The sequence below is a fragment of the Copadichromis virginalis genome, linkage group LG3 (genome assembly GCF_057382275.1).
Source record: "Copadichromis virginalis isolate Kocher_CV1m ecotype Utaka linkage group LG3, C_Virginalis_male_GT1.1, whole genome shotgun sequence".
Classification (NCBI taxonomy): domain Eukaryota; kingdom Metazoa; phylum Chordata; class Actinopteri; order Cichliformes; family Cichlidae; genus Copadichromis; species Copadichromis virginalis.
The window spans coordinates 25,658,651-25,671,844 of NC_140620.1; the positions used below are offsets into that span (position 1 = coordinate 25,658,651).

Consider the following 13,194-nt stretch of genomic DNA (forward strand, 5'->3'; position numbering starts at 1 on the left):
ATCCCCACACAGAGGGACAAAAGGACCCCCTGATGATCCTCTAATCGCCTGAGCCAAGGTGTGAAAATGGGTGTGGGTCCCAATCAGCCAGGGTAAGTGGATCTGCGCTCGACAGTGCAGCCTATGCGGAGTAGTCGAATGCAGATACACTGAGCTCTTGACACAGACAGCATCGTCAGAAGAAAAGTTGATAAAACAAATTAAAAATTTTGTATTATTTGATACATATGCGTACCGAACTGAAAGCACTGTATCAAACGGTAAAAAAACGGTAAAATTTATTTTATATGTGTTTATATGTGTTTCAAATTGTGCTGCCTTTACACACAGACATGTTTCATGACTTTGCTTATGCATATTTAGCCCAGATGAGAATTTGGGAGCAAGTGGTCATAATTCCCATGGACTAAAAAGCAATAATCAAAAATGTGTTCACAGTTAAGCCCATGTGATGTAAATTTAGCCTGAATGTAATGTGCATTGTAATATGTCACAACAGTAAATGTACTAAATTAGAGCAACAAAACTAATATGTCAATAATTAAGTGTGATTTCCTACAAACAATAAAAATGAGAATAAAGAAAAAAAGTTTCCATTATGATATTAGAGTTTGTTAGCTGTGATCCTTGAGTCGCAATAATGAACCAAAGCAGAGTCTCCAGAACACGAGAGCTTCATGTTTAACCAGAGGTGAGAAAAATCTGAAAACTAATATTTATTTCATTGAGCCAGGTCTTTTTAAAAAATGTTTTTGCTGCTTTAAAAGTAATTTCAAACTTTTTGATGCATTTGATGCACAGAGTCAGCTGTAATGTGATGCAACACTTCATGCTTTTGTTTATGACGTTGAAGAACTGACTTTTTTTGTTCACTGTGTTAAAGAAAGAAAGAAAAAAAAAACACACACACTAAGCATGGAAACCAAACACATATTAATTCGAAGATAAAAAGCAAACATACAGGTATATTAAAAAATGCACAGTCTTAAAATAGTGAATAAAACAAATGCATGACAGGCAGCAACACTGTAACACTGTAGTGCACAACAAGCAATATAAACCAACCTGTAGCTCAGTTTTGGATCATCAGTTGTGACCAGCAGTGATTCTGACCTCTGAAAGTTCATAAATGTGAGTGTAGATAGACAGGATGACATAAGTGCTGGTGCAGGAGTAGTTCCAGCTTTAAACACCGGGCAGAGCTTTCCACAGACATTAATTCAATTCAATTCAATTCAATTCAATTCAATTTATTTATGTAGCACCAAATCACAACAGCAGTGGCCTCAAGGAGCTTTATATTGTACAGTAAGAGGTCTTTATAAAAAGGCAACAGTACAATAATTAGTTTAAATTTGCCTCACTCTTTTCCTCACTGAAAGTTGAACTAAATTCCACGCTCGCCCCTGCAGGCATCCTTCAAATTCGGGTCCTCTACCAGAGGAGCGTCTTTTCGACATCTTCTTATTAAAACAGCTTCTCGAGCTCTTCTGAGCCCTTGGTATTTCTCGAGCTTCTCATGTTCCTTCTTCCTGATGTTGCTGTCATTCAGAACCGCTACATCAATCACTACGGCCGTCTTTTTCTGTTTGTCTACCACCACTATGTCTGGTTGGTTAGCGACCACTATTTTGTCCGTCTGTATCTGGAAGTCCCACAGGATCTTAGCTCAGTCATTCTCCATCACCCTTGGGGGAGCAATAACATGGCTGACAACTGCTCCATTCCATAGTCGGTTTCCGTAGCCAGTCTTATCACTGATCTCACTGAGGGGATTCAGGCCTATGCAGAACAGCAGTGGGGACAGAGCATCTGCTTGGTAGATTCCGCACTTGATGGTGACTTGTGCTATGGATTTGAAGTTGGCTACTAGTGTTGTACGCCACATCCCCATTGAGTTCCTGATGAAGGCTCCTGTTAATCTTGTACAGGTCCATTCCAGGATCCATGCGTGGGTCATTGGCCTTCTTGTAGTCCAGGCAGAGCACAGGTTGGTCAGTCTGGTCTTGCTGGTGTTTTGCACTGGTATTCTTGCCAATCCCTTTCTGTGCCCCACTCATGTATTGACCCATATGTCTGTTCATCTTAGCCAATATGATGCCTGACAGGAGCTTCCACGTGGTGCTGAGGCAGGTTATTGGTCGGTAGTTGGATGGTAGTTGGATCCTCAAGGACCCCGGGACCCCCAGGACCCCGGATCAGGACTGTCCGGCCTTCGGTTAACCATTCTATGTGTCTTTCTTTAACTAGGAGCTGGTTCATTTGTGCTGCCAGATGCTCATGGAGTGCAGTCAGGATCTTCAGTCAGTAGGCATGAACCATGTCGGGGACTGGTGCTGTCCAACTCTTCATACTGGAGATCCTTTCTTGGATGTCTGCCATTATGATGGTTACTGGACCCTGTTCAGGGAGGTCGCTGTGGTCTGCAGTCAGATCAACTAGCCACTGAGCACTGCCGTTATGGGTTGTGTCCTTCTACTATATGCTCTTCATGTATTGCTCCGTCTTCAGCCTTGGTGGTGCTGTTCTCATATTGTTCCCCTGCCACTGAGTTGCCAGCTGTTCTATATAAGGCCTATATGTGTGTGTGTGTGTGTTTGTGTGTGTGTGTGTGTGTGTGTGTACTTTTGGGGGCTTTTTTAGCAGACGCGTGAAAACAAAAGTACAGAAACCATTTTACTGTGAATGAAAATGATAACAAGACTTTATTAAACAAAACATGAAGCCCCATCCCGTTAATATTGTTTTCTACTTGCCTTTAACTTTAATTCAAATCATTCTGGGTTTTTTAACAGCTCATGATATTTATATTTCAAATGAGTTGAAGGATATCAATATTGGACAGAAGCCCTGAATTCAAATCTTTTCTCTCTTTTTTATGTTGGGTGTTTTCCCCCTCTGTTTGTTCTCGACGCCAACTTACTGAACATCATCAAACTGAAGACTTCAAATCTGGTTTATTGCCATGATGTGTTATAAAGAGTTTCGATTCACAGTCTGAGATCTGCAACTTCCAGCTGTTGTTGTCGTCATGAGTCTGAGCTAGAAGTTTCACCTGCTGAGAGCTTCTTCCTCATTAACTTCCTGGTTTTGCTTGAGGCGGTCTGTTTAAAAATGAAAGACAATTCAAAGATTCACTGAGTTATACTGAACACGACAAGTTTAAGAAACTTTAAGCTGCTTTAAACTGTGACAGAGCAAATGATATTCTGACACAAACCATAAAAATTTGTTTTCATTATTTTATATTTACAACACTTAAAAGAAAATCCTGTTTTTCTGACAGACTTACGGGTTCTTTGCAATTCTGATAAAGCATAAATCCCCATGAGATCAGAGAGATACAGATGAATACAGCCCAGACGATTGCTAGCCGGCCTGAGAAAGAAATTCCTAAGGTACAAAAACAGTACAAACACAATTTAGTGTTAATGATATAAACGAGCACATTTTAAAGACAGGAAATGGAATTAACCATTAAATAACTAGTGTTACTGTGAGAGGTGAGCACCAGACTTTATTTACATGTTTCTGATGCACAGAGAATTTCATTTATCTCCACTTACAGTCTGGTGACCTCCAGGTTACATCGGGCCTTTTGCCCAATGTTAACCAGGAAAGACTCGAGCCCCCGAAACCCAGAACTGGATAAAACTGATATTTGACATTTTGAAGCAGAACCTCAGTATGTTTACCTGAAAGAGCTGCAGGTTTATGGGAGGATTTTACTTTGTTTTCCAGATTTTCAAAGTAGATCTAAGATGAAAACTGTTTGTATTGTTAGCCTGATGTTTCATTTCCTACCTACCATTACCTTTCATTAAGCCAACACTACACAGACTCAGTTTCACTTCTATAGAACGAGCATAGTCTTGGATTCCTTTTAGTCTTGGACTAAAAGGAATCCAAGACTAGAAAACTGGTTTTGTGTTTCTGTTCTATATATATTTTTACCTGCTTCTTTGGTATCTTCACTCTGATCCGGCGTCTGAACATTTCCAGGTTGCTGAATTGTTTCTGTCTTCTCAGGCTTTGATTCTAAAATGAAACAAAACAAAACATAATATATGTTTTAATAATATTTTGTATTAACTTAAAAACGGATGTAATGTTATATCAGTGAATTAAGCTGCTCTTGGCTCTGTACATAGTTTTGTTTTACCACGTGGAAATTTACAAAACTGAAACATGAAAACATGAAGACACTAAAAAAAAAAAAGTGTTGTGATCAGAGGAACAGTTTGTAGCTCTTCAGTGTTGGTTTCATCACGTCCTGATGAAGCTGCTCAGTAACAGTGTCACTGAGGTTGGACACTGTGGATTTCTGTGGTCGACTCAGACTCAGAGGCCTCCTTCAGGGATGTTACCTGGACCAGCAGCTCCATGAAGAATTAGCCTCACGTGTGTGTAATGCTGGGCTTACACTGTGCGATTTTTGGCCCATTTTGAGCCGATTTTTGAGTCGTGCGACCGTCTTGGCGATCTGCCCGATTTTGGCCTTTATCGTGCGTCGTGCATCGTGTAGTATACGTGGGGTAACGAGACGCGATTAACACCTCACGACCAGCTCCCGATCATCAATCGCTTGGTCGTGAGGATTTCCAACCTGTTTGATATCCTCGCGACCATCGTGAGGGTGTCACCGCAGTTTGTCACACTGCGCACGCGCAAACACAAATGTCAGGGAAAAAGGCGGAGCAGCACGGCAGTGCAGCGTGTGATCTGGACACAAGCGATTGTAGCCGCTAAGACTGGTGGACCTAAATCTTCACCACCACCACCACCACCACGTCTGGTATACATACAAGCCAAAAAGGGGAGTGGGTGGGTCAGCGCTCAGGGCACAGAAACTTAGCTGGCTTCAAACACACCATTTATTTTCCATAAAAATAAAATTAAAAAAAAAAAAAAAAAAAAAACACAGCCAGAGTCACAGAATACAAGATACAATTCCCCATATACAATAAAAATAGTGTTGCAATCCGCTAAAAACCCTGCCGGCAGAAATAACTATACACTATTAAAACAAGGCTAAAACATGTTTTCCATATGCTAAAATTACCCTCCCACAGTCCCTTAATCCCACAATCCAGCCACAAATGGGCGAATGGTCCTTATCTGAAAGAGACAGGAGAGGAACTTCTCTTCCGGGATGGGGAAACTTGCCAGCAACAGACCAGGGAGGAGGCTCCTATCGCAGACCTGTCTCCTCCAGACAGTGCGTCGCCGCACAGTCCCGCCCCACTCCACACCTGTACACGGCCTCCCTCGTCTCACCGTCAGATGCAGGCAGAAGGGCATCCCTGCCCTGTTGTGCATTGCGGCCATTGCCACCCACTGTTGCCGTTCCTGCCGTTAGGACTAGATCGCCGAACGACTCGCGGTGCCCCACAGTCAGGCAGTAGTTCGTTCCACACACGTGCGGGCTTGCACGCGTTCCTTTTTCTCCTGCTCACCCTTCGTGCATCGCTTCTTTCTTCTTTTGTCTCTGCGCTCACCATCCCCTTTAACAGGTCAACCTGGCGGCTGATAGGCCACCTTGGGGAACGCCCCCACCTCACAGGTGCCTACAATTGTCTGTTTAGTCCACAGTGGGTTAAAGGAACATGGTATAACATTAACACAAATATAAATATGAGGATAAAACCATGCAGTATAAATATCAATAAACAAACATGCAATATAAATATCCCAATAAAATCATGCAAATAAAATCAACACTATGTACCAATACACAGATTGATAAAACATAAAAACACAAATTTCCGCTGTGTGACACGATGGAGGTACAACTAGTAGAACTTTGGAAAGCTCATCCGAGCCTTTTCGATGTGGCATCACAAAATTATCACGACCACAACAACCGTGAAAATAGTTGGATCTACATTGCTGCTCAATCACAGCTGCCTGATCAATGTTTTTCATTAGCAGTTTAGCAAAGTTGATGGTGGTGGTGTGTCTGTGTGAGTGAAAGACAGACAGAGAGAGCGAGCGACAGAATTTCTGTTATAACCTTCATTTTGGACTTTATGGAGGCACAGTGTGAGCACTCAGGTCGCATCAGAGCATCGGGTCGTATAGTGTGAGACCTGCATCGTGACCTACCAACTTCTGACCCCTGTGAGTCAATCGTGCAGTTTGAGCAGGAGCTGAATCGCGCGACTGAAAAAATCGCACAGTGTCTGCCCAGCATAAGCCACAAAGACTCTTGTGTTAAAAAGTCCAACTTAAAGCAGAAATGATCATGTTTACAGTCTTCTACATCAACCAGTGTTGGTCTCCATGGATACTTTTACCATCATATCATCTCTAGGCTGTTACTGTACTCAGTAACAGCTGCTCTCTACCCAGTCTACAGGATATTTACACCTCAAGCTGCATTCGTAAAGGCACTAGCATCATAGCTGACCCGCGTCCCCCCTCCCACCAACTGTTTACTCCCCTTTCATCCAGAAGACGACTCTGCAGTATCAGGAGCCGGTTGTCGACATTGTGAATTAGCTTTTCCCCCCAAACAGTCCATCTCCTGAACACCATGCTGCCCTCCTCCACACTGGAGTCTCTTCTCTACACACTTCTTGGACTACACAACACGATACATAAAACTCTCCTCTCATATCCAATACTTGCACTATTCTGTATTGTACTGTTTGACTCTGTGTATTTAAGCTCATCCTGATTCTTTCTATTTCTTATTCTATTTCTATTAAGGTACCATACTGTTGTATTCATTCCTAGTTCCTCTTATTTCTGTATAGTCATATATTTAAATCTTTCATTTTATTTTTACAGTTTGCACCTTCGATGCAGGAGGACAATATTTTATCCCACTGTATACTTGAACTTATAACACATCTGTTTAAACTGGCTCACTCTTCTTAAACATTGACTCCGATATTTGTCTAATGCTGTTTTTAATCCTTGTTACTGTTTGTGCTTTTCTTTTCCTTTTTTGTTTTTGCCTCATTTCTCATCCTGATTGTAATTTGTAAAAATGTTTAACATATTTTCATTGGTGTGTTTTATGGTTTGTTTGTTTTTTTGAAAATCTAATTTCAGGCAAAAAGAATGAGATTTAAAAATAACCACAGGTTACTACACAGACCTACAATCCTAAAGGTGTCAGGGTCCTGGGTCTGTTACGCAGTGTTTTGTTTTTAATTCATATTCTTTGAGTTTTTCATGATTCAGATTCTGAGCTTAATCATTTGTATAAAGTGTGACTCTGCTAAACATCTGTATACTCACCTCTGCAGAGGACGAGTGTTAGAAGCAGCACAGCAGCAGAGAAGGCCGAGGGTCTGTGTGTGAAGATCACACTGATCTCCTGAAGAGCCATCACTCATTACTCTGAAAATCAACAAGCAAAACAAGCTTCCTGTTACTCTCTGCATCTCACAGGAAGCAGCCCAGCAGTCTAATATAACATCATGTGTTTTATTCTAAATGTCAATGTTTCTGATCCTTTAACAACATTAAAGAAATCTTACCTCAAAGAAATATTTCAGTGACCACTGGAAAAGAGTGCTGCTTCTTGAAAAACTTTCAAGTGCAAACAAAGATAAGAGAAAATCTCTTCAAGGATTTCACGTTCAGAGCTTCTTTGTGGTGCGTTTCTTCATGCGTTTCTTCGTCCCTCTGAGCAACATCTCCAGACTGCAAATCCTGTACTGTTGATCAGTGAGTTTCTCCACTCTGTAGCAATAACAGAAAAAATAGGTTCAGTCCCAATGGAGTTGTTTCAGTGTTGATCCCATTTATATTTAAGCCATTTCCCAAAAATGAATTTTTTTCTTTCCTTTTTTTTGCTCTGACACAAAAAGACCCCACGCCCACAGATGCTGTGAAACAGTGTATGTTTGTTTACGGTGTTTCTCTGCACTTTTTGTTTTTACAGGCTTCCAGCTGCCTTTTCCTGCCCAGCACACCACACACAGCTCTTCTGTGGCACACATGCTCTGAATGTTTCAGTGCTGTTGTTCGAATTAATATTGATGGTGCAGCTGCTTAAGCGTCAGTTAACTTGAACATTTAATTGTATTTATTTATTTTTTTCAGCTCCATCCTGTTTTTGCTTTTGTGTGTCTATATATACCAACCAGTTCTTCCAACAAGGTGCACAAGAACATGGGGACAGCAGGGGAGTAATAAACATGAACCAGTGGGTTGATGGCAGTACTTGTAGGGCTGATTGTCACTCACCCTTTAAGCCAACTGTAGCCTGTATGATTATTTCAATTATGAAAAGATTATATTGACCCATCAGGTAAATGCCTGGTTTGCCAGATTAATAGTCCTGTCCTGAACATAAATGAAGGAGTGAGAGTCTGCTGGATGAACTTGATTCTTATCAGTGGAGGGATAAATACATTCCACTTAATGTACTTAATGATAGTGTACTAAACAGTTGTTGCTCTGTGGTTCGAGTGACTGACTAGAGTCAAATTCCTGAAATTGTACTGTCTGACTATCATATTTCCACAACTAATTAAAGCTGATACACCATGCTGTAAGGAATTCAACCAGTGCTTACCAGAGCTCATTAACTGGCAGAGCAGTCTCATACCAGAAAAACAGCTACAGTCACATTAAAAATGAACAACGTTACCGGAATAAGTGTTATAATACTGTAAGTCTGCACATTTATATTTGTGTGAACAGTGAGTCTTTGGGATAGTTCTCTCACCCCTTGAGCTGCTACAACATTTTCCTTTGAAAGCAGAACAAGCTCTCTAGCTTTCATTAACAGTGTAGAAATAAAACCTTACAGCTTAAAAGTCAACTGGGTCAAAAACCAGGATCTTTTCAAAGTCAGGGGAGGAAACTGACCCTGCCCCAAACAGCTGAAAAGCTCACTGATGATTGTCACAGTTCAACACAGGCACGTGACTACTCAGTTTAATCCTGGAATTATGTTTCATAATTTTAGCAAACGTGCTTCATCTTCAGCCATATCAGACAGCTGGGCTCCTGAGTTCGAAAGAAAAAACAAAGATGCTGCTGCAGTCAGCTCTGTGGTTGTCTCTATTTGCTAAATATATTAAAGAAAAGTGCAAAGACTCTGGCAAAGTTGGTGGTGATCCTTTAAATACTCACCAGGAACACTGTTCAGTTCATACACAACTAAACAATAGCATACAAAAGAATTGGTTTACACTTGTTTCTTTCTAAAGAAGCATCAAATACAATGTTCCATTATTAAATTGGTCCTGTATATTTGAGATTTTATTGGCTAATACCAAAACCTAACCAAGGAAGGAAAGAAATGGGCTGGTCTTGGGTAAAAGATCGAAACACCCTGTGAAGTCGTGGCACACAACGATGTGTCCCGCTGGTAAAGTTTCTGGGCTGCCTTTCCTTGTAACAGTCCTCCCTTAAGATTTTCTCCATTTAAAGCTATGCATTATCAGAGATTGTAACATCTAGTCCTATCACTGAATCAGAGTCACCAGGGTTGGAGTTAGATTATGATATTTATTATGAAGTTGACCTGCTTTTTGTTATAAGGTTTGTTTGTTCGTTCTCTGACTCAAAAACAAGACAAACAAAAATAAATAAAAAGACTTACCACAGATAAAGACCCCAGACTCCGACACAATTATCCAAACTGCCGCTGTCAAAGTGAAAGGAGTCGCTGGAGCCGAGCAGGAAACAGGATTAATGTGTCGCTGAAAAACCAGTCACTCCAGTCCAATCAGTTTCTAATATTCATTGCTGCGCATTCATTGGTTGCTTCATGAGATAAACACTGAGCACTACAGACACAGGGATGATTCAGCTTTATCACATATTGCATCAGATCAGTACAGATCATGTGTAAACCAAAAACAAACTCAACATGGTTTCAGCAGTTTCTTCTTACCTTCAACAAACAATACATCTAAAATGTATTAAGTATAAAGTAAGTAATGTGTCTAAAGATCAAATTTTTTTTCACTTGATATTCATGATGTAAACATTTATATGAATTTTACTTAAACCAAATGAATGTTGCACAAGTACTATATTATATTATATTGAATTCAAGATGGCAGCATGCTCTTTGTTTGTTACGTGTCCGTCTAATTAGTTGTTTTTAAAAGATTTTTTAATCTATCTCTTAACGTATTTCTTAACTAATTTTTTTAACGTATTTTTTAACCAGACAGTTAATATTGCATGGATTGTTTGGAAAAACGTGTGGTTGGTAGATGCTTTGGAAGTTGATGGATGCATCTTCCTGGAGCTAACAAGCCTAGCCTGGCCCTGTACCGTCCTCCTGGAGTTATTTGGCCTAGACCCGGCTCTATCCCATCTTCCAGGAGCTAACTGGCTAGGGTCTGGCCCTGCACCGTCCTCCAGGAGTCAATTGGCTTAGGCTTAGGCCTGGCCCTGTGCCATCCTTGTGGAGCTAACAGGCTAAGGACCAGCCTTGTACCATCTCCCATGAGCTAACTGGCTTAGGCCTGGCCCTGTGCCATCCTTGTGGAGCTAACTGGCCTAGGTCCGGCCTTGTACCATCTCCCATGAGCTAACTGGCTTAGGCCTGGCCCTGCACCGTCCTTCAGGAGCTAATTGGCTTAGGCCCGATCCAGCATCTTCCCACAGGAGCAAATTGGCTAAGATCTGCCCCTGCACTGTCCTCCAGGAGTAAACCGGCTTAGGCCTGGCCCAGCGCTATCCTTTTGGAGTTAACTGGCTTAGGTCTGGTCCGGTGCCATTTTCCTGGAGCTAACTGGTTTGCTTCACCCAGAGGTCTGTACTGTTCACTTCTGTTAAGTACTAAAATTGTGGATGATGGCAGTATTTACTATTCTAATTTGCCTCTTGGCCTTTTTGGACCCTCAGATAAGCAATTGCTTATGGACACATAGCAGGGGAACCTCTGAAAATGATTTTTATCTACAAGAGAATTTTGAAAAAGGAACACGCTCTATAATGTTGCAAAAATCAGAGCAGTTATCAACTCAGTTGGATCATGACATTAGTTTCATGCATGTTTTGCCCAGAGACTTATCTAAACTTCAGTCTATTCTGGCCTTGCATACTTATTTAATTTGCCCATTTAATGGAGGTTTCAGCTCGGGTTCAACATATCAAAGCATTGAACCCAAATCAAAGGCGAAACAGAGGTTGTTGATTGTCTTGCTTCTACTTTTGTCAGGAAATGTGCAACCAAATCCTGGCCCTGAACTGCAATATTCCCAGACTCCTTCTGATTTTAAAATAATGTCTGGTGTCAAATATATTCATCTTAATGTGCGCAGCCTACTACCGAAGATGGACATGGTCAAAATTTGGGTTAAATCTACAGATGCAGATGTTGTTATAATTTCTGAAACTTGGTTAACTAAATCTATTACTAATGAAGACATTAACATATATGGGTACAATGTATATCACACTGATAGGCCAAAAAAAGGAGGCGGTGTAGCTATTTATGTCAAATCAAGATTTAATGCTTCGATTGTTCTGTCCCAATCGATATGCAAACAAATGGAGTTTTTGGCCTTGAATGTAGATATTGCTAATACTTTTTCGATAACCATTGCTGGGTGTTACAGGCCCCCATCTGCTTCAAAAGAGGCATTATCTTCATTAAAGCACCTTTTGGCTAAACTAAATTATACTGAACTACTAATGGCTGGAGACTTGAACTGGGACTGGCTAAATGCAACTTCTGGTGAATTTAAAGAATTCTGCGATTCAATTAATCTTACCCAGCTAGTCTATCTTCCTACCAGGCCAAATCTTAAATGCCCTGAAAAGTCTACATTAATTGATTTGGTTTTAACAAATGTACCTCATAAATTCTCTTAGCTTGGTGTTTTCTGTAATGACCTAAGTGATCACTGTGTTGTTGCTGTTTGCAGAAATGCTAAAATTCCAAAATGTAAGCCACGCATAGTGTGCAAAAGGAATCTTAAACAATTTAATGAACAGGCTTTTCATCATGATTTGTCATTAGTTAATTGGGTAGAAATCGGACTATTACCAGATGTAGAGCTAGCTTGGACATATTTTAAGGAAAGTTTTATGGGAATTGTTAATAAACATGCCCCTTATGGAAAGTTAGAATTAAAGGTCGAGAAAATCCTTGGTTTTCGCAGACACTCGCAGATAGCATACACAAGCGTAATAGAGCATGGGACAAGGCGAGACAAACAGATACTTCCACTGATTGGTCTGTTTTCAAACAGCTTAGAAATAAATGTACTTCTCTTATTAAAAAGGCCAAATCTGAATACTTTTTGTCTGTCACCACTGAGAACCTCAATGATCCACAGAAATTTTGGAAAGTAATCAAGTCTTTTTCCGCCAATAAAATGACTCAAACCTTTCCTAAATCTGTTGTAAAAGATTCAGTCTCAATTAATGATAAAACTGAAATTTTGAATTGTTTTAATGATCACTTTCTATCAGTGGGTTCCCTGTTTGCTTCTGCAGAAACTTTTTTAACAAATACTTGCCCAGAACTCTCTATGTTTTCTGGAGACCGTTTTAACTTTGTACCTTTTAGTGTTTATGAAGTGCATAAAGCTTTAAAGGCTTTGGATCACAGAAAACCTCCTGGTCCAGACTTGATGGAACCTTATTTTTTGAAGTTGGCAGCTGATTTTATTGCAGAACCACTCTCAATTCTATTTAATTTTTCAATTAAAACCAAAGAAATTCCATCGGTTTGGAAATCAGCTTTCGTTTTGCCTTTATTGAAAGGAGGTGATCCATCGGTATTGACTAATTATAGGCCAATATCAAATTTGTGTGTTTTATCCAAAATTCTGGAATCTCTAGTTTGTGACCAGTTGAAAGAGTTTTTGTACTCTAATGATATTGTCTCCAAATTTCAGTCAGGCTTCAGGAAAAAACACAGTACTAACACTGCCACTATGAAAGTGATAAATGATATTATTGTGGCACTTGATAAGAAATTGTACTGTGCGTCACTCTTTATTGACCTCTCAAAAGCTTTTGACACTGTTGATCATGCAGTCCTAAAAAACAGACTGCTCAGCCTTGGATTGTCAGAACATGCATCAGCGTGGTTCTCAAATTATCTGAAAAATAGAACCCAGTGCATTAAACTTGAAGGTCTTTGTTCTAAATTTGTTGCTGTCCACAAGGGGGTGCCACAGGGCTCAGTTTTGGGTCCCCTTCTGTTCCTTTTATATATCAATGACTTGGGTCAAAATGTCTCAGACACAAATTTGCATT

At 40.3% G+C, this 13,194-nt stretch overlaps 1 protein-coding gene across 1 annotated transcript in view; it reads right to left on the reverse strand.

The window, feature by feature from the left end:
* LOC146713660 (uncharacterized) overlaps positions 1 to 9,652 on the reverse strand; it is a 39,681-nt gene extending 30,029 nt beyond the window's left edge. The window contains exons 1-2 of the mRNA XM_085449541.1: positions 9,569 to 9,652; positions 7,491 to 7,695 (exon numbers count right to left, since the gene is read on the reverse strand). The gene's annotated coding sequence lies outside the window, so the exon portion shown is untranslated. The remainder of the gene's footprint in view (positions 1 to 7,490; positions 7,696 to 9,568) is intronic.
* Positions 9,653 to 13,194: the final 3,542 nt, after the last annotated feature.